This window comes from Musca domestica, unplaced genomic scaffold (assembly GCF_030504385.1).
Source record: "Musca domestica strain aabys unplaced genomic scaffold, Musca_domestica.polishedcontigs.V.1.1 35, whole genome shotgun sequence".
In the NCBI taxonomy this organism is placed as follows: Eukaryota; Metazoa; Arthropoda; class Insecta; order Diptera; family Muscidae; genus Musca; species Musca domestica.
Window position 1 is genome coordinate 7516998 of NW_026712315.1, and position 20511 is coordinate 7537508.

A 20511-nucleotide genomic window follows, 5' to 3' on the forward strand; every position below is an offset into this window, starting at 1 on the left:
AGCCAAAGATAAAAAGAGAAATTATGAAAATATATTCAATGTTTGGGTCCACATATTTATGTGAATCTACATTTTCTTATTTAAAAATCATAAAAAGTAAATCCAGGAACTCCCTTACAGATAACCATATTGAAAATTTATTGCGCATTAAATGTTGTCCATACCAATTAAACATTGATGAAATAGTTGAGCCAGTAATGTAAATTCAAGATTAAATGTATTTCTGAAGCAACAAAATTGTTTACTAAATTTAGATTCCATAAAAAAACTTCCATTTAATCTATAATAATTCACTTTATGTACACGTCTTCTTTAAATATTTATTTTGAATAATGCATCGTTAAATTAATAATTTTGTTATTACTCATATTATTATCATTATTTTAATAATTTTCATTTCCATAATTTGATAAAACTTCGTCACCTTAAATATTTTTTACATCATTCGTGTTATCTATTCTCTTACAAAATAATTTATAGTTTATTTAATAGTTTTAATATAACAGCGTTTTTTTAATGAGTTGAAAAGTTTAAGTTGCTATGAAACCTGAAATATAAAAATCAAAAAAAGCCAACAAAATATTTCTCACTGTGCAAAGAGAGCCAAAAAAACACTTGCAATATTTTGTTATTTCAAAACACATACAATCACAAAAAATTTTTGATGCTCTCTGCCTAGCCCTGGTCTATTTGATCTTTCTTACACATATTCAGACCACAGAAAGAGATTCGATAAAGAGGAGGAGGGGGAATATGACAGTCACATTCGTTGCAACTTCGTATATTGTAATATTGAACTTCGTCAAACACAAAGCAGTTCAAAATTGTCGACCACAACAGAGCCGAAGGCTCTTTAAATTTTTATGTATCTCTCACATTTTTCCGTCTCTCTCAAAAAACAACAACCTTATACAACGTTAATTAAACTATTTTTCATCTACATTTGACCTTATATAACGTTATTTTGTGTTTGTAATCTCAAACATTTACCATGAAAAAATTAACCATGCACATGGTTAAAAAAGTCATTGTATTTTCGGCTCTGTGCAGTGATGTTTATAAACATATGATGTCAATACTTCACTCTGAATCGACGGATGGATGGTTGAATGAATGTATTGCCTGGCTGTTTGTATGGATGACTCGTTGGCTTTATTGGTATCCCAGCAATTGATGTTAGGTCTTTAAAAAAGGCTGGGAATACAATAAATTGTTGGCATTTCATCCATGCCATGATTCCTTTTTGTGTTTTTCCCCATTCTCCTCTAGGATTTGCTTGTTGCCCTTGGCTTTAATACCATTGCCGCTATTCTGCTTGCTATCAATTTAATGTGGCACAATCCGGGAATAAGTGGTATTGGTATTTTCAAGGTGTACGCAATTGTGTGCAATCCAAGAATTCTGGTTGTATGCAGTAAAGGACTTTAAGTTTTTTTCCTTTTCTTTTTTTTGTCTTGTGTTGATATCATATTTTTCTTGCTTTTCATATTTTTTTTTTTTAACCAAAAACATAATTGAATAATTTGACGGCCATATGATACAAATCTTTAAAAATGTCAGGGATGGAGTCCTTTTTTTGGTTTATAGCTTTTGTAAATATATTTACAAAAAAGAAAAAGATCTATTTTCTTAGATGTGAACAAGCCGTATTGGTAATAACTTGGTTTTGAAATAAAATGTCTGAATTTCTTAGATATTATATCTACAACTCTTACGGGAGCAACCATTTTCCAGAAAGAAGTAATTTCCAGAACTGGTACTTTATGTAAAGATAGTTCGATTTACGTAGAAGGTGTAGGGCTGTCCCAGCCGGTACATCTTTGTTTGTTTTTTTTTTTTTTTCTCGCCTTTGGTTATGACACCTCCTACAACTCCTACAACTTCATCATTCAACATCAAAAGCACTAAGAGAGAACAGAATAAGAAATGGACATATGCGGACAACCTGAACAGAACCTGACTAGGAATAAATGATTCTGTGATAGTGATCATGTATCACATAGTAATTTTTTTTAATCTGGAAACAAGCTTAAAGTTTCTATAGATTTCAACAACTTTTTCTGATTGACGTTGAAAAATCTCAGCAATCGTTCTAACACTTTTAAACCAGAATTTTTGAAAAACGTTGAAAAAAGTCCGACCACATTATCTCGGGACATATCGCTGATTGATGTTGTATCTGATTTCTGATTGTGCTGAAAAAATAAATACCTTGAAAAATTATTTAAAAATATATCTATATGGCTTTGGCAGTCCTTGAAAAATCGTCCTAAAAATCTAAGCCCATAACTTTGGCAATCCTTGAAAAGAAACTTCTTTAAAAATACAACGCCTATTGCTCTGGTAGTCCTTGAAAGAATTGCCACACGACTTTGACCTTGACAGACCTTGAAAAAATCGTCCTTAAACTCCAAGACCATTACATTGGCAATCCTTGAAAACTATCCCCTCTAAAAATCCACGCATATTGTTTGTCTTAGAAGGTGCACAATGATAGCTCAGAATATCCCTGAAAAAGTCATCCTAAAAAGCCTAATCAAAAATAGTCCTTGCAAAAGTCACCTTATAAAGTCGGCAGACCTATTTGCATATAGTGCTTATAGCCCTAAAAGTAAATGCCTATAGCTCTGACAGTCCTTGAACGAATTGCTTTCGAAGTTCATAGTGAAGATCTTAAAAAATTGTCCTTCAAAGTATACTTCTTTAAATCTGAGATTATTTAAACAAACATTTAAAATGTATCTCTCGGTTATGCCGACAAATGTATACCCTCAGACACTGCTCGTTTATTTAAATATACTTTGACTTGTGTTATGATTTTTCAAACTGTTAACCCTTTATGGGGGTTAAAAGGAGTGGGCCAATGTTGCCTATTTCGTATCTGAGCTTAACCGGATTTAGATGTGCCAAATTTGGACTATACAGGATGAGATAAAACAAGTAAAAAAGCTGTAAGTTCGGCCGGGCCGAACTTTTAATACCCTCCACCACTTGATACAAATTTGGCAATTTCCACAAAAAAAAAAAAAATAAATAAATAAATAAATAAATAAAATCCGTTAAAAATTCTGTTTTATGCTGCAGTATCTATTGCGAACTTCAAATACCAAATTTGGAACAATTCCGGGGAATAATGTCGCTAAAATCATCAAAATACCGAATTTCGGGAGGTACCGTTATATCGGGACTATATGAAGACGTGGATCAACATGACTCATTTTTTTGACTTAGGATGTAGAATTCATTACGATCTTCAAATGCCATATTTGAAACAATTCCGATGAACAATGTCGCTAAAATCATCAAAATATCTAATATCGGGAGGTACCATTATATGGGGGCTATATGATAACTTGGACCTACATGGCCCATTTTCGAACTTAACCTGCCTACTGGCAAAATATACATGTGTGCAAAATTTTAGCCTTCTATCTCAATTTGTTCGAAAGATAGCGTGATTACAACAGACAGACGGACAGACAGACAGACGGACATGGCTAAATCGTTTGAGAATTTTACGCTGATTAAGAATATATATACTTTGTTGGGTCTGACATGAGTATTTCGAGGAGTTACAAACGGAATGACAAAATTAATATACCCTCCATAGTATGGTGGAGGGTATAAAAACTGCACAAAATCAAACGAAATAATTTTTAATTTTTTTTTTTAACTTTTATTGAATAAAAGCAAAAATGTCGGAAATAGCATCAAACTTTAGAATAAGTTTGGTATTGTTCGAATTGGTCACCTTTGGCACGAATTATGTCCTTCAAACGGCCAATAAAACCGTCACAAGCTGCTCGAATGTTGCACTGCGGTATTTTGGCCCATTCCCGGCAAAGCGCTTGCTTAAGGTGATTGACACTTTGCCATTTTTCGGTGTCAACTCTGCTTTAGAAAATATTCTAGACACAATAGCCCAGCGGATTGGTATCCGGAGATTTTAGTGACCATTGTGCGCTGAAAATGAATCGAGGAACCTCATTTTGTAACTATTCTTGGGTGGCGCGTGCTGAGTCCTGTTGGAATGTCCAGTGTCTGCGGCCAAAATTTTTGCGTGGTCAAGGCTTTAATACACCCTCTAAAATATTTTCGCGATAATATTCGGCATTTATTTTGATGCCACGGTCGATTACTACGAGCGGAGAGCAATCATCGGCTGTTATGTTAGTCCACACCATCACCATGGTCGGCCCTTGAGTTCTGGTGGTCAACTTAAGGCTCACATATCAGATGACCTCTTTGGCAAGTAAACACGATCATCTTGTTTGTTTACAAACTGCTGGATAAGAAAGTTTTCTCATCGGAGAAAACCAATTTCGACAGTTCACCAAGTCAAGTGGAGCAACTCTTTAGCTCTTTTGAGTCTATTTTCTTTCTGTTGCGGTGTAAGTTCTTGCACTTTTTTGAATTTCAATGGCTTTATCCCGAGCTTATTTTTCATTATTTGCAAAATGGAATATTACGATATGTTCAGGTCATGAGCCATTTTTCGGCCACTGCAACGCGGTTTTCGATCAAGTCGCTTCTTTACTTTTCGAACCATCTCTGCTGATGTTGCTGTTTTCTTCCATGCACTTCCTTGACTTCGGGCTACGCTACCAGTATCACGGTAAAGAGCGATGATGGTACGAGACCCAAAAGATTTATTCACATTTGAATACTGGAGTGCTCTAATGATAGCCAAATGTGGTTTTCCAGCCAAATATAAATAAATCGCACTATCACGCCTGAATTCCATCACGAATAACTTTTTTCTGGAAAATTCTCACCAAAATGCTTTTGTACGCTTGAAAACAATATAATGAACTGTCACTGGAATAATTTTAATAGCTTTCGGACCAGTGGCTTAGAAATGACACCAGTCTAAAGTTGGTTGCAGTTTTTTCATCTCACTCTATAGAAGGTCGTGAATGTTTAGCTTAATGTTATGCTTAGAGTTACTTGATATTTATTTCGGATTATTCTGGACCAGATAAATAATTTTTCATTCTTTCAATCTTTTGTAACCCGATTCAGAGATTAATATTGGTTCAAAAATCACGTATTTTTACTTTACAGTTGATGTAGGAAACTTTGAATGCTCTAGAATTTTTTGTGCCCAAAACAATCACTTTGACACTGAAGGAATCCTGCAGATTTGATAGTATATGCGTGCTTGTAATCTGAAACCATGAATAAATTACTGTCATTTTATCAAAGTCAGTTCTGTTGTTTGTTAGATACAAAAGTTCAACGGATGTATCAATCCACAAGACCACATATAAATATTAACAAAAACAGCAATTGTCTAATATAACCATGGAAATAGTATAAATATATTGTATAGTATAGTGTATAAATTTATATACGTACCCACATACATGCGTACACTCCTACCCCCCCCCCCCCCCCCCCCATTGATTTCGATAAATATTCTTTAAAAATGATTTAATACAACAAATTACATGGTGACATGCTAGCTTTAGCATTTTATGACAAGTTTCTAAACGTATGCAATAAAATGTAAGGACGAAGAAGTTTTGTTTCCGAACAGAGTGTCTTCCTATTATTGTGATTGTCATATTTCTAATTGTAGTTTCTGTTGCCAAATGCTAATTTCCCTGGAGTTTTGTTGAAATGGAAATTGTATCCAAAAGTTATATACGTATGTAAACAATATATAAAATTGTTTGATGTAAATTGACAGGGAAAGGATTCATCTGCTCAGGAATATAAGTAAAGTAATAGAACGTTTACAGTTTACCGGATCTATTAACCCTAGAAAATTTAAACTGCCAATTCCAGGATGAGAGGAAAAAATTGCAACCAACTTCAGATTGCTGTCATTTCTAAGCCACTCGTCCGACAACTGTTAAAATTATTCCTGTGACAGCTCATTATATTGTTTACAAGCATACAAAAGCATTTTGGTGAGAATTTTCCAGAAAAAAAGCTATTCGTGATGGAATTCAAGCGCGATAGTGTGATTTCTTTATATTTGGCTGCAAAACCACAAGTGGCTATCGTTAGAGCACTACAGCATTTAAATGTGAATAAATCTTTTGTGTCTCGTAACATCGCTCGTTACAGTGATACTGGTAGTATAGCCCGACGTCAAGGAAGTGGATGGAAGAAAACAGCAACATCAGCAGAAATGGTTCGAAAAGTAAAGAAGCGATTTGATCGAAATCCGTGTCGCAGTTGCCGAAAAATGGCTCGTGAGCTGAACATATCGAAATATTCCATTCGGCAAATATTGAAAAATGAGCTTAGGGTAAAGCCATTGAAATTCCAAAAAAGTGCAAGAACTTGCACCACAACAAGAAAAACTAAAGAGTTGCTTCGCTTGGCGGAAAGTGGTGAAGTGCCGAATTTGGTTTTCTCCGATGAGATAATATTAGTTGTCCAGCATTTTGTAAACAAACAAAATGGTCGTGTTTATTTGCCAAAGAGGTCAGCGGAAAATGTGCACCTTTGGATAACCACCATAACTCAAGCGCCAGCCGGCCATGGTGATGGTGTGGGCCGCCATAACAGCCGATGGTCGCTCTCCGCTCGAATTAATCGACCGTGTCATCAGAATAAATGCCGAATATTTTTGCGAAAATTTTCTGGAGGGTGTATTAAAACCTTGGACATTCCAACAGAACTCAGCACCCAAGAATGGTTGCAAAATGAGGTTCCTCGCTTCATTTCCAGCGCACAATGGTAACCAAAATCCGATCCGGATACCGATTCGTTGGATTATTGTGTCTGGGGTATTTTGGAAAGTAAGGTAGACTCTAGAAAATACCAAAGTGTCGATCACCTCAAGCAAGCGTTTCGCCGTGAATAGGCCAAAATATCGCAGAGCAACATTCGGCCAGGGTGTGACAGTTTCTTTGGCCGTTTAAAGGCCATAATTCGTGCCAAAGGTGACCAATTCGAACAAATCTAAACTTATTGTAAAATTTGATGCTATTTCCGACATTCAATAAATTAAAAAAAATTGTAAAAATTACCGCGTTTGACTTTGTTGCAGTTTTTTATCTCACCCTGTATATATTTTCGCCCGATTTGTTTTTTATTGCGCACCAAATGTTTAATATTAGTCCAAACAGGATGGGATTTGGCACATATAACTAAATTCAGCTTAGAAAAAAAATTTGGTGGATATCGGTTCAGATATAGCTATAGCGTATATATTCCTTATCCGATTTGTTCAATTTCTTCACCGAAGTTGTAATATGCACTTCGTAACCACGATACTCGAAAAATATATCAAATACATCTCAGAAGTACTTTTGCTAAATTTTATCGAAATTGGTTCAGATTTGGATATTGCTCCCATATATATCTGTACTCGATTTCAGGTTTATTGTGCACAAAATGGTGAATATAAACCCGAATTGAGTGGATTTGGCAAACACGTTAAAATTAGGACTGAAAATAAGTATGTCAAATTTGATCGAAATCGGTTTAGATATGGCTATGGCTCTCGTATACATTCTTCACTCGATTTTTTATTTTTATCACCCACAGCCGTAATATGCACTCTGTCACAAATATATTCGTGAGAAGTATGTCAAATATAGCTCAGCACTACCATTTTCAAATTTCATGGAGATCGGTTCAGATTTGAATATAGCTGCAATATCGATCTTTATCCGATTTCAAGATCATTGTGCAGCAAATGGTTAGTATAGGCCCGAATTAAATGAATCTGGGCACATACCACCAAATTCAACAGAAATGGAAGAAAGTGTGTCAGATTTGATGAAAATGGTTCAAATATAGCTATAGGTTCCGATTTTGTGTTTAAGTCCTCTAACCCTTAAAAAAACAGTTCAAAACAGCCATATTTGATGTCTGGTATCGCATACAACATAGAAATGCTTCTGCTAAATTTTATAGATATCACTTCAGAATTGGGTATAGCTTCCATACATACCTTCATCTGATTCCTCTTTTATTCTGCCCAAAAGAGCGTAATATCAGTTCAAATACGATGGATTTTTGATGGATTTTTAGTAGAAATTAGGGATATACCTCCCATATATTAGTTGCCTTCGGCCTTAAATTATATCTGCTTTTAAGCCATAATACCCATTTAAAATCGATCATAGTTGGTATGATTTAATTCTTAGAAATGTCCCACAAAGACTTTTATTTGTTATGGATAGCTCTACTAAATATGCGAAGTGGTGCTGAGTACCACAGAGTCGGCCATGGCCGACTATTGGCATTTGTTTAATGATTTTTTACCCTTTTACATATAGATGTCACTTACATTAGCATTTTTATACCCTACAACACTATGTGTTGGGGGTATTATAAGTTTGATTGGTCTAAAAATTATGTGACACCAGGAAAAATTGGTTTCCCACATAGGAAAGTGCATATGGATCTTCCTATCTCGCCGAGCTGAGTCGATCTAGCTATGTTTGTCAATCCGTCCGTCTGTCCATGTTAATTTTTAATCAAGCTACAGGTTGCAATTATGGCCCGATCGTCTCGAAATTAAATATGGAGGTGGGGTTATAGTAGGAATAGAACCCTATTGCTTTTGGAGATGCTCGCATAATATTTAGAGGTTGAAATGGACCAAAAACTGAAAAACTTCCTGATTTTGCAGTTGCTCTACAGGTCGCAATTACAGACCAATCGACGCGGAAGTTAGCATGAGGCTAGAGCTTAGGGCTGGGTAGAAGTCTACTAATTTTGATGGTCATTGGGTAATATTTAGTGGGTGAATTAGACCATAACATTTGGGTAAAATAAAAGTCAAATTTTCCAGTAAAACGCGAATATTTTTAAACTCGGCGAAATCGCAAATTGACGAACAGGTCAATTCCGACCGTTATGTAGATGCTGATAGTAAATTTATCGGGTATATATAGCGAAATATATATAAAGTGTACGCTCTAATGATGGGTATGTTAACTAGAATGCTTATATCTCAAGAATGGCTGGACCGATTTTGGCAAATTTTGTCATTTCAGAATGCCCTCTTGGCACATAAGTATAGCATCTAAAAAAATCGCATAAAAATATGCCAATTGTGATGTTAATATAGATTTTGCAGTATTTTGTGAAATTTTTTTATATTTTTCCTAATTTTTATCGCATGCGATTTTTTCAATTTGACTTATAATATTGAAGTATATTTTTGTAATATTTTTTCACTTTACAACACAGTTAAGATTGGAATTAGCGTTCGATCTTCATGAACATTTTCACGAGGGTAGCGTTAGGTCCAGAAGGGCTGGACCTATTGTAATCAAAGATGTCCGCAGTACATTTATGGGTTGAAGTGGACCAACAACTAAAAATGTTCCTGATTTTGCAACCGTTACAAAGGTCATAAGTAGAAACCAATGGACACGAAATTTCTCATGAAGTTAGAGTTCAGGACAGCGGATAGAATGGACCACTACTACTACCAAAATTTCCATTTTACCGAAACCCTGATAATAATTTACAGGCGAAATCCAATATACACAAAAAGCGAACTTCTAGCTTTTTTATGTTGATTGGTTGACGAATATAGCCAAATATAGCCAAAACAAAATATTGGGCAAATGTCCCTGGTCAAAAGGATAATGGTAATATCTGGGCAGTGCTCCGTGACATAATTTCAAAAGGGAAATCTTTCTAAAGGGGCTTCTAACATATTGTAGTGTTGTAAGGTATCACACGGTCGGCCCCGCGCGACTATAGCCTTCGCTTATTTGTTTAATAATTTTCTTTAACTTTTTCCAATATTTTTCAAAAATATTCTTAAATTGGAAATATGTAACATGTTTTTGAATAGGTTACAAAAATTGGTTCGGCACGTTGAAAAAGAAAACTTTCCAACCTAACGTCGCCTACTACCATTTTCTAGCCCTTCCATAAAAGTAGTATCAATTGAGCGTGACCTTCCCCCCAATCAGCCAACGGCCCATCAACCCACCACCCTCCACCTCTTACATTTTCAATTTGACAAACCCCTTGAGACATTTAACAAACATTGCCATTTTATTGGAATTTATAATGATTTCAAGATTATTTTGTCTGTATCAATTTCAAACAAACAATAGATTTGAACATTCAAATTCTACGAATGTAACAGGGTTTCGGTCGTTCGTTTTGTTGTTTCTTTTTCTGAACACAAAAATTGACAGCAAAGTGGGTGAGATTCGTCGGTCTTAAAAGTTAAATATAATGGCCACCCATGTCATTCAGTGTTTTAGCTGCCAAGATTGGACTTAACCTGCTACAGCCATTCAACAACTGATACACATACCACAGCCCGAGTCCGGGCATTGAATGTAAAGTAGATTTTTATCTATCAGCTTCTTACGCTTTGTTGTTGCTTTCTTGCTCTAAAATTTTGTTTATTTAACATTTTTAACCCTTGGGTCCAATGTATACAAAACGCATTTATGTAAGAACTGCTTGGTAGTCGCTCCGACAAATTTCGACAAGCGTTTTTCTTTTTTTTTACGTCTCCATTGTCGTTGGTCGCTTGGCGTTGTCGTTCCCATTCTCTGCCTCTGGTTTTGGGTTAATTTTCTTGTTCTTAGAATAAAATGAATACCCTTCGGCATCCAAACGGATGTGTCTGGATGTTGTCGCTTTCAATGGAACGAAATCATTCAATGGAAAATAGGGGAGACATTTACTAAATTGGTTGATCCTTCTTTTTTGTTGTTTCGTTGCTGTTGCTGTTGTCGTAGTCGTAGCCGTTGCTTTTGTTATGTCTTATTCGCCGAAGGCAACATCACAATCTCTCCTCTCTTTTGTCTATTTAAATAGAACTTCCATTTGGTTTTGTTTGAATTTGGTATTTATTTAAAGTTATGTTTAAAGGGAAAATTTTGGTGTGTGGTAAAAAAGTCAGGCGCCATAATTTTTACATGTTTTTATACCCTACAACACTATGTGTTGGGGGTATTATAAGTTTGATTGGGCTAAAAGTTATGTAACACCTCAAAATATTGGTTTCCCACAAAGGAAAGTATATATGGATCTTCCTATCTCGCCAAGCTGAGTCAATCTAGCTATGTATGCCCGTCCGTCCATCCATCCGTCTGTCTATGTTAATTTGTAATCAAGCTACAGGTCGCAATTCCTCTTGAAATTGAAAATGGAGGTGGGGTTAGGATCAGAATAGAACCCTATTATTTTTGGAGATGATTGCAAAATATTTAGAGGTTAAAATGGACCAAAAACAGAAAAATTTACTGATTTTGCAGTTGCCCTGTAGGCCACAATTATAAACCAATCGATGCGTAAATGTACATGGAGTTAGAGGCTAGAACTGGGCATAAGCGGCCATCGGAAAATATTTAGCGGGTAAAATAGACCCTAACTTTAATGTAAGTAAATAGGAAATTTCCCTTAAACCGCGAATGTTTTTAACCCCAGCCAAATCACAACTACATTAAAAGGTCACTCCTGACCATTAAAACGATGCTGATAGCCAAGAAAAAATGATTTCACAATTTCCCTCAATTCTGAATGGTCTCTGGCCAAAAAAGAATAAAATCTAAGAAAATTGCGGAAAACATACCAATAAATGAGTGAATATTTTTTGTTCCATTTTTCAACCTATGTCATATTTTTTATCACATTTCTAAATTTTTACACCCCTCAACACTACGCTTTGAGGGTATTATATGTATGTCGCAATTATCGTCCGATCCTCACGAAAATTGATCTTCTATAGGGGTTCAAATGGACTAAAAAATTTATTTTTTCTAATTTCTAATTGCCACAAATTAAAAACTAATCGACACGGAATTTCGCATTAGAAGAGAGTTAAGGACAGGGAAGAAGTCTAACATTTTGGATAACCATTTCGTGGGAAATTGTTTTGAATACAACACGACGGAGTACGTGAATATTGGTCAAATTCTCCGAGTCTGGGCAAGTCTCCTTGACATTATTTCAAAACGAAACCTTCCAAAATGGATTTGGATATAATTAGACTTCGAACATATTGTAGTGTTGTAGGGTATCACATGGTCGGCCCCGCTTTTGCTTACTTGCTTTTTTTTAATTTTATTTAATGAAAGCCAAAAATTTCGGAAATAGCATCAAATTCCAGAATATGTTAAAATTTGTTTGAATTGGCCACCTTGGCACGACTTTTGACCTTCAAACGGCAAATAACGTCACACGACCATCGGCTACTATGACGGCCCACACCATCACCATGGCCAGCGCTTGTGTTCTGGTGGCCAACCGAAGGTCCGCATTTTCAGCTGACCTCTTTGGCAAGTAAATACGATAATTTTGTTTGTTTACAAACTGCTGGACAGCGAATATTTTCTCATCGGAGAAAACCAAATTCGGCAGTTCACCACTTTCGGCCAAGAGAAGCAACTACTTAGCTCTTTTGAGACCATTTTCTTTCTGTTGCGGTGAAAGTTTTGAACTTTTTGGAATTTCTATGGCTTAACCCAGAGCTCATTTTTCAATATTTGCCGCATGGAATATTGCGATATTTTCGGCTCACGAGCCATTTTTCGGCCACTGTGACTCGGTTTTCAATCAAATTGCTTCTTTACTTTTAGAACCATTTCTGCTGAAGTTGCTGTTTTCTTCCGTCCACTTCCTTGACGTCGGGCTACGCTACCAGTATCACGGTAACTAGTGATGGTACGAGACACAAAATATTTATTCACATCAAAATGCTGTAGTGCTCTAATCTTTGCCACTTGTGGTTTTTCAGCCGAATATAAAAATATCACATTATGACGCTTGAATTCCATCACGAATGGCTTTTAACCAATTCCAATAAATTATTGGTACAGAAAATTTGTTAAATTGGTCCACTTTTTTGAATTATTTAGTTCGTTATCTTAACACCTTTCACTAATATTCACATTTTGTTTATGCTCAGCTATCCTCAGGGCGTATGAGTAACACACTGATAAAATCATTATTCCCCATACGCTCCCATGTAAAACAGAACACAATTATCTTAAAATGTAGACATTCCTCTCTGACTTTAAACATTAAATTCTTATTGAATTGTCGTTGTCAGACAGCGTATCATCAAATAATAGCAACTCAATTTAATAGGATTTTAATCAGGACTCTAAAGCAACAAAAAACAAATTGCTTTTGTCAGGGAAAAAAAGGGAACCTAAACCAACAATCTTCTCACAAATTTGAAAAGCAGGGCTAAATCAAAATATTGCTTTACTTGATGGTTGTTTTTTATTTTGCCACAGACAAAAGAAAAAAATCCCTTACACGCGTGTCACCCCGAAAAAAAATGTCAATGACTTCTCAACAGTTGTTGTCAGAGGGAGAAACTGGCGACTGGCTGGCATCGCAGGAAACATTGTTTGGAATACAAAATACTCTTCTCAACCCCCAACTAATGGCAGTCAGAAGGGAACCCTTAACAAGGTCAGTCACTTACTCATTGCAAGTCTGGGTCAGACAGTTGCCTCAACAAAATTCAATAATAATGAGAATATATTTGGGCGTAATGGACGGTGCTTTGAAGAAAAAAAAGTTGTTTGATGATGAAGTCGGCATGTCTTCATCTAAAATTGCTAAAACTGGGACCAGACGAAACCGTTGGACTCCCTTACAACTCTTAGACAATGATGATGACAATTCAATAACTGCCATGAACAGTGAACAGCCCCAAAGCGGCCAAAATAATAAAATTTCACCCATTAAAGTTTTAACTAAAAACAGTGATATTATAATCAACTTGCTTAATGATAGAAAGATTGATGATTTCTTACTTAAAAAAATATCAATTGGTTTAAAAATTTTGTGTAATACAATAACAACATATAACAAAGTGATTGCGGTTTTGCAGGAAAAAAACTATCAATACTTCACACATGATCACAAAAACAACAAACCATTTAAAGTTGTCATTCACAGACTAGATAATAAAACAAGCACAGAAGTTAAAAATGAGTTAATCTCTCTCGGACTAAAGTGCATTGACGTTAAAGAAGTGAAACGTACTTATGAAAAATATGTTGATACTCTTTACATTGTCCACCTTGAAAGAGGCAGTGTGAAACTACATGAATTGAGAAAAAATATTCGATCTCTTTTCAAAATTATTATTACATGGGACTACCAAAGGCGTATTAAAAACAAAACGGTTCAATGTCGAAAATGTCAAATGCATGGTCATGGAGAGAAAGGTTGTCATGTTGCCATTCTATGTTCGAACTGTGCTGGAAATCACCTCACTTCTGAGTGTCTAACACCAAATAAAATCAAGTGTGCCAATTGCGGTAAAAATCATAAGTCCACTGATGCTTCATGCCCAAACAGAATTATGTACCTAGAAATGAAAGAGAAACTAACTTTAAAAACTCACCACAGTAAGAGAAAGAGCATTGAGTTCAACACTAACAATGAGAACTTTCCTCCACTATGCAAGTCTGCTAATAAACCTGTTGTTGTAAACAACTGGAAGCATGTCAACAACAATGATGCCTCTTCACATAATCAATTTCCCGTTGCGGCTGGCAGTACTCTATTCTCTGAGCAAGAATTTTTGCAATTGACATCTGAAATGATCTCCAAACTTGGTTCCTGCACTACCAGAGAACAACAATTTAATGTAGTAGCTGAACTAGCCTTTAAATTTGTTTACAATAATAGTCATAAATGAATTATTCTAACTTAAATATAATATTTTGGAACTCTAGAAGTATCCGAAACAAAATCGTTGAATTAACACATTTTATAGTTTCTAACCATGTTGATATTTGTTGTTTATCAGAGACTTGGTTGAATGACAGTGACGGTTTCAATATTCCCAACTACAAATATGTTAGAAAAGACAGAGTTGGGCAAGCTGGCGGAGGTGTGGCCATAATCATTAAAAATAATATTGAGTTTAAAATTGTCCAAAGTATACCAACCCAAATAATTGAAAACACAGGAATAGAATTAAAGCTAAATGATTCGCAATCGATTAAGTTGTATAGCATATACTTTCCTGGAGGTGTGAATAGTAGTACACTCCGCAGCTTATTTAAATCCGATTTACGTAAAATCTTAAACACCGATGGTAACTATATTTTCTGTGGCGATTTGAATTCTAGACACCGTAATTGGAATTGCCTTCGTTCAAATACCTGGGGTAATATTCTTAATGATTTAAATCCACTTTACCCTTTTACCATCTTATTTCCGAATTGTCCAACCTATATCCCTGCTTCCTCAACGTGTAATCCATCAACTCTAGATTTAATTCTAACTAACATTCCTCTTCTTTTAACAAATCCTCACGTCATTAATGATCTCTCATCCGATCACCTTCCCGTTCAATTTAAACTTTCTGGTAATCCCTCCCGGTCATGCACTTACAAGTTCAATTTTTCTTGTGCCGATTGGAGTGCATATAAGCAGTTTGTTAGTTTAAAGTTTCAACACACTAACTTACAGTTTGATATACCTGCAGACATCGATGATCACGTTGACTTCTTCACAAGCACATTGTTAGAGGCAGTTAGACGATCTGTTCCTCTTTTTTCTCTCAAAACCAAGTACTGTAAACTTCCTAATTATATTCTTAACCTTATAAAAATAAAAAATAAGTTTCGCAGAGACTGGATTCGGTATCGCCAAATTGTTGATCACAATGCAATGACTAAGTATAGTTTGATTATCCGTAATGAAATACACAAATATAGAAATTTAGAATGGAATAAAATGTTGCAACATTTGGATAAAGGTTCGAAGCCGTTTTGGAATGTATCCAAAATGTTAAGGAAGAAGTCTCGTTGTTGTCATAGTTTAATTTCTGGAGACCAAGTTTTAATAACAGATATTGACAAAGCCAATGCTTTTGCTAAGACATTTAGTGAAAATCACACAATATCTGACAATATTGGTATACCACAACACATTGAGAATGTAAATGAAACTGTTGAAATGTTAGGAAATATGGATATTGTTACTCCTAGTTCCGAATTTATTACAACTAGTGAAGTTGAATACATTATACGTAACCTTCAAAAAAGAAAAGCTTGTGGTTTGGACGAAGTCAATAATGAAATGCTAAAACATTTAACCGGGAACGCATTAGCATATCTAAGTAATATATTTAACGCATGCCTTAGATTTCAATATTTTCCAATTACTTGGAAAACTGCAAAAGTCATCCCAATTGCTAAACCAGGTAAACCTAATAATAAACCTGAAAATTATAGACCTATTAGCCTACTAAGCACGCTTGGAAAAATATTGGAGAAGATTATTAAAAAAAAGATTTCAGAATTTGTCCATGAAAATAAAATTCTCCCTAATGAACAATTTGGTTTCAGAGACGGGCACTCTACAATACATCAAGTGAAACGTTTATGCAATGACATTCGTATTGGCTTAAATGGTGGGCTGTCTACAGCTTTAGTTTTATTCGACATAGAGAAAGCGTTCGATACAGTATGGCATCGAGGCTTAGTCTATAAACTTATGATTTTTCATTTTCCATCTTACCTCATAAAAATTATTGAACAATTCCTAAGCGGTCGACATTTTTGTGTTTCAGTTAACAATTCTTTTTCAGACTTAATGCCTATTCATGCTGGAGTACCGCAGGGATCCGTTTTGGGACCAATTCTATACAATTTATACTGTTCAGATATGCCGTCTCTTAGTCCGTGTAAATTCGCTTTATATGCCGATGATATTGGAATCTATTATACCGGTCTACTAAGTCATAATATATTAAGCAATGTGCAACATTCAATTGATATATTATGTGACTATTACTTAAAATGGAGAATTAAATTGAATTATACCAAAACACAGTCAATATTTTTCACAAAAAGAAGAAAATCTTGTTTCGTACCCAACAATAACCTTGTTTTAGGAAACGACAATATAACATGGTTAGACAATGTAAAATATCTTGGCATTTGGCTCGATAAAAAACTAACTTTTAAATATCATATAGATCATGTTTTAAATAGGGTTAATATGTACAAACAAATTCTCTATCCATTAATTAATAGGAATTCATTGCTAAGAAATGATAATAAAATCTTAATCTTTAAGGTAATTTTTCAATCCATCATCCTCTATGGTTGCCCAATATGGGGACATTGTGCAAAGTCACATATTAAACGATTGCAAATTGCACAGAATAAAATTCTTAAGATGGCATTAAAACTACCTTGGGATTTTCCGACGGATTGGCTTTACTCTATAAGTAGTGTAAATACGGTTCTATGTTGCATTGAGCAACATATTAGTAGATTCAAAGCCAAATGCTTATTTTCTGAAAATCCTCTGATATTAGGTATTTACCTAGATAACTAAAATACATGTATTTGTGTAAATATTATTTTTTGTATAGAAGGTTTTTGCTTATAGTTTTCCTTCAGACACTTTATGATTTATTACTATGTAACTGAATTATTTAAATTTTTTATTATATAATGCTTTAGATATAAGGCCTTGCCACATCTGTGCAATGATTTATAGAAACTAAGATGAATTGTAAATATTAACTATTTTAATAAAGAAAGAAAGAAAGTATCTGTATATGAGAAACCCTACAACACTTTTTTAAGACAAAAGAAATTTTCTCTAGTGAAAAGATCCTATTCCCACGATTTTCCATGGATTGAAGTGTCCTCAATCCATTTTTTTTCTATATATTCTATTGGAATAATCTGAACTTCCTTGCTCCAATTATGTTACACTATTTCTATTTTTTTCCCCAACTTTGATAATTGGTGATTGTAACACGATTGGTGGCAAGAAAAAATATCCCATCGACATAAAAAAGAAACGGTTAATAACATTTTCCACTGATGACTGCATCACACTTTTTTCCATGAATTCAAATTTCTCGAACAGGGATATACGCCATACTCAGCCAGTGAAAAAAGGATTATCGCGAGCAAAAAAAAAAAAAAAAACAAAAAAAAACGAGGCACTTTGTAAATTGACTTAACTTGGAATTCCAATGAAACATGTTTGGTCACTTTTGTGTTAGCTTAGGAGACCAAAACTTTGCTCGATGACAAGTTTGTGTACAGTGGTTATTAAAAGAGATTTCTAAAGGGTGACATTATTCTTTGAAATTTTTGCGAAACATTCGGTGATTTTTTATTTTCATCCTAAAAAGTCTACGAAGTTTGTGCCTAAAATCAGAAAAATTGGTCGGTGCTTCATATGGAAAGCGTGGATCAATATGGACATTGTTATGACACCATTGCCTTATGTGGCGGCTAAAAGAGAACTTGGGCTGTGATTCTTATTTTAAATATCAACCCTTTCGTGCGACAATTTTTGGGCCATGATCTGAGTTGAGACCAAGATGGCACACAAATCCATTGAAAACGGTTGCCAAGGCTCCCCAAAAAAAAAAAAAACCTGAAATCAGGGATTATATTTTTATATGAGGGTTATAGCAATAAACAAGAAAGAAGAATAGGAAACTGTCTAATTTTTACACCAAAAAGTCTTTAAAGTCTTTGATTTTGAAGTCTTCCCAGGAGGATATCGGTAACACCATTTCAGAATGGACCCACATTATTATACCGTACACCACATAGTGGTAAGGATATTAAGTCTTTGTGCATTTGTTTGTTACATGGAGAAGGAAACGAGAGGGACCCATAGTTCCTTTTGGTCATCAGCATAGAATCACATTATGAGTCGGAATCTCCAATTCCGCCGTCCGTACATCTGTTCGCCCGTCTGTCCATGTACTTTTGTAAACAAAATGCAGGTCGCATTTATTATTCGATTGAGATGAAATTTTGCAAAAGTCATTCGTTTGGGCCAAGGACGAAACCTATTGAAATTGGAGATAATCGGTAAATATTTACATATAGCTCCCATATGTAACTTCGTCCGATTTGCTTTTATTGTGCAACAAACGTGTAATAATAGACCACATGGGATGGAATTTGGCACTTACGACCGAATTCAGTCTAGAAGAAAGTACGTCAAATTTCGTGAAGATCGGTTTAGATATAGTTATAGCTCTTATATATATTGTTCATCCGATTTGTTATATTTGTTCCCCACAACCGTAATATGCACTCCATCCATAGTTAGCAACGATATTCAGGGACAAATATCAAATACAGCTCAGAAATATCTATGCCAAATTGTTTCGAGATCGGTTCAGATTTGGATATAGCGCCCATATATATCATTATCCGATTTCAAGTTAATTGTGCACCAAATGGGCAAATACAAGCCCCAATTGAAAAGATACAAATTCTTCGGCAAATTTAGTCCTCTGAACTTAAATTATAATTATAATCATAGCTTGTATGATTTCATTATCCCACAAGAACTTTTAATTGTTATGTGAAGATCTACTTAATATGCAAAGTGGTGTAGGGTATCATAAAGTTGGCCTCGCCCGACTTTAAGAGTTTCTTTACTTTTTTTTTCAAAACTAATTCAAGGTCTCCAAATGTAAATTCTATAAGCCAACAGTGACATCAGTATTAAATTGCAGCACTATCCCTTCACTCTATACCAAATTTTGTACTACTTATTACTTTTCGAACAATTATAGAACACATTTGAAAACCCTCAACCTCAAATACCAAGAGTGACCATAACATCAAATTTCAGGATTTCATATATTTAATTTCTCTCTTTACCAAATTTATCACCATTTGGTACAATTATAGTACGCATACCCAAAACTAACTCTTTAGTACATTTCGTGCAATTATAGTACACATTTCTAACGTCCACGTCTTTATCTCAATTCTAAACACCAACAGAGATCTCAATATCCAATTTCAGGATTTCATTTCTACCCCTTCACCCAAATATCAAACTTAGTAATATTTAGTACTTTTCGCATAACTTTAATACTCATCTGAAAAAAAACCTTTCCATGTACCACTCCTGGACACCTAAAGTTATCTCAATTTAAAAAATCGCGGCTACAGATCTTTCCCTTCACTTAATACTAAATTTAGTTCAATTTAGAATTGTTTTGCAATTAAAACCCACATCTAAATCTCATTTCCAGATACCCACAGAGACCTCAATATCATATATAATGATTCCAGCCCTATCCCTTCACTCAATATCCAATTTAGTACCAATTAATACCTTTCGAACTATTACGGAATACATTTGCAAAACCACATCCATATTTTAACCACAGACACCAACTGTGACATCTATTACAAATTTTGGATTTCAGCACTATTTTTTTAACCAATACCAAATTTTTAGCTATTTAGTACTTTTCGTACAATTCTAGTAAATATTTCCAAAATTATTCCAAGAGAGGCCATAATAACAAATTAGAGGATTCCAGATCTGTTACTCCACCCTACACGAAATATAGTACTATTTAGTACTTTTCGTACATATTTTTCGTACATTAGTAATCTAAATGTTAAAATTCAGAATTTTATCTCTATCCCTTCACCCAATATCAAATATATTATCATTCTGTACGTTTCGCACAATTACTGTACATTTTTCCGAAATCACCTCCATATGTCCCGGCATCACAGCAACCTCAATATCAAGTTTCAAATTTCAAGCACTATCTGTTCACCCAAAAACAAA

At 34.8% G+C, this 20511-nt stretch overlaps 1 protein-coding gene across 1 annotated transcript in view; it reads left to right on the forward strand.

The window, feature by feature from the left end:
- Nucleotides 1-20511, forward strand: part of LOC101898689 (uncharacterized) — a 198280-nt gene that overhangs the window by 82058 nt on the left and 95711 nt on the right. The gene's annotated exons all lie outside the window — the stretch shown is intronic.